The following is a 2,005-nucleotide window of genomic DNA, read 5'->3' on the forward strand; positions in this document are numbered from 1 at the left end:
ATCAATCACTAAATGCAATCAGGGTTTGTATTCGTTTGCTAGGGCTGTCATAACAAAACACCACAGACTGGGTGGCTTCAAGAATAGAAATTTGGGCTTCCCTGGTGGCACAGTGGTTGGGAGTCCGCCTGCTGATGCAGGAGACGCGAGTTCGTGCCCCGGGTCTGGGAGGATCCCACATGCCGCGGAGCGGCTGGGCCCGTGGGCCATGGCCGCTGAGCCTGTGTGTCCAGAGCCTGTGCTCTGTAGCGGTGAGAGGCCCGCATACCGCAAAAAAAAAAAAAAAAAAGAAAAGAATAGAAATTTATTTTCTCTCAGTTCTGGAGGCTAGAAGTCTGAGATCAAGGTGTCTTCAGGTTTGGTTTCTCCTGAGGCCTCTCTCCTTGGCTTACAAGTGGCCACCTTCTCATTGTATCCTTACATGGTCGTCCCTCTGTCCACATATGCCCCTAGTGACTGTGTCCAAATTTCCTCCTCTCATAAGGACACTAGTTAGATTGAATTAGGCCCATCCTAATGGCCTCATTTTAACTTAATCACCTCCTTAGAGACCCCATATCTGAATATAGTCACATTCTGAGGCACTGGAGGTTTGGGCTTCAACATACGGATTTTGATGGAAGGAGACACAATTCAGCCCATAACAGAGTTCTAAGTAGTAAACAACAGAAATTGACTCATTGATTTTAGCAGGAAAAAAAAATATTAAAAGGTCACTGAGGATTTTACAGAATCACAGGGAAGCCTTGGAAAATAGGCAGGAATGAGAGAGGTGAGGCAGTGAGTAACTAGACCACAACTCAAATCGCATCACCAAACCAGTCTGGTGAGGGCATTGCTGCTGTGACCAGTGGAACTGCTGTCTCTGGATCCTGCATGCTGCCACTGCCCCACTGGCAACTCAGCATGCCTGCTGCTGCTCCCACTTTGCCACTAGAATGGATTCTCTATGGCCCCTACTCCTCTGGGTCACCAGCTCCTGATTCAAATTTGAGGTGGCTGTATCTGATGAGGACACATGCCCTTGCTTACTTGCAAGGGAGGCTGGAAAAACAATCATCTTGTGTTTCCTGCTTCTCTATAAGGCTCTGCCTTCCACCAAGACTCAAGAAGTCTCTCAACATAAGCAGATTCAGAGCCGGGGCACTCAGAATTACAAGTGTCCACTACACTTAACAAACATGTATTGAACTTTTAATTATCATGCCTTGGGAATACAAAGGTGATCAGCATCTTCCTTCAAGAGTTCCAAGTCTAGTATGGTGGGAGACAGATGAGTAAGTGGGCAATTTGAATACACTGCGATAATGGTCATGATGGAGGAAAGCAGGAGGGGGCTATTGAATTACAGAGAAGAGGAAATGACTCACATCAGGAGAAATCAGGGAAGATATTCTGGGAAAGATGATGGCATCTGAGACCTGAAGGACAAAGGAGTGCTAGCTAGCTAAGAAGTACATCTCCCTCTTACCATTCCAGGTGCCTGTTTTCAAAGCCTCTGAAATGAGACACTGCTTGGCATTAGCATCCAACCTAGAGCTGTAGCCACTATTGGCCAGGTACCCCAGCCTTCTGATCTAAGGACAGAGATTGGACACAAGTTTCCACAATACAGAGACATACCCCCATATGCACTGAATTCATTCATTCCTTCATTAATATTCTCAATCTCTTTTGGAAATTTCTAGAACTGTCCAGCCCTGTGCTAGGCAGAGGTAGGAGATGAAAAAAGAGAAACCATGGCTGTGGAGAAAAACAGGCCTGCAGTGGAGCTCAGGATGTGGTCCTGGGGAAGGTCTGCTGGTCACTCAGACTCATTCCCACAGACTGGTACATTACCATGGTCCAGCATCCTGACAGGCTCAGAATCTTGATTTTTGTGGCACATGAAAAGTGGCTGCATCTCTCAGATTAGAGACATACCCTCAGACTCACCTTAACAAAGATCACTGTGACTGATGCATAAACCAAAAAAGACTCACATTAACAAAGATCACTGTGACTG

Source organism: Orcinus orca, chromosome 1, assembly GCF_937001465.1.
Source record: "Orcinus orca chromosome 1, mOrcOrc1.1, whole genome shotgun sequence".
NCBI lineage: Eukaryota > Metazoa > Chordata > Mammalia > Artiodactyla > Delphinidae > Orcinus > Orcinus orca.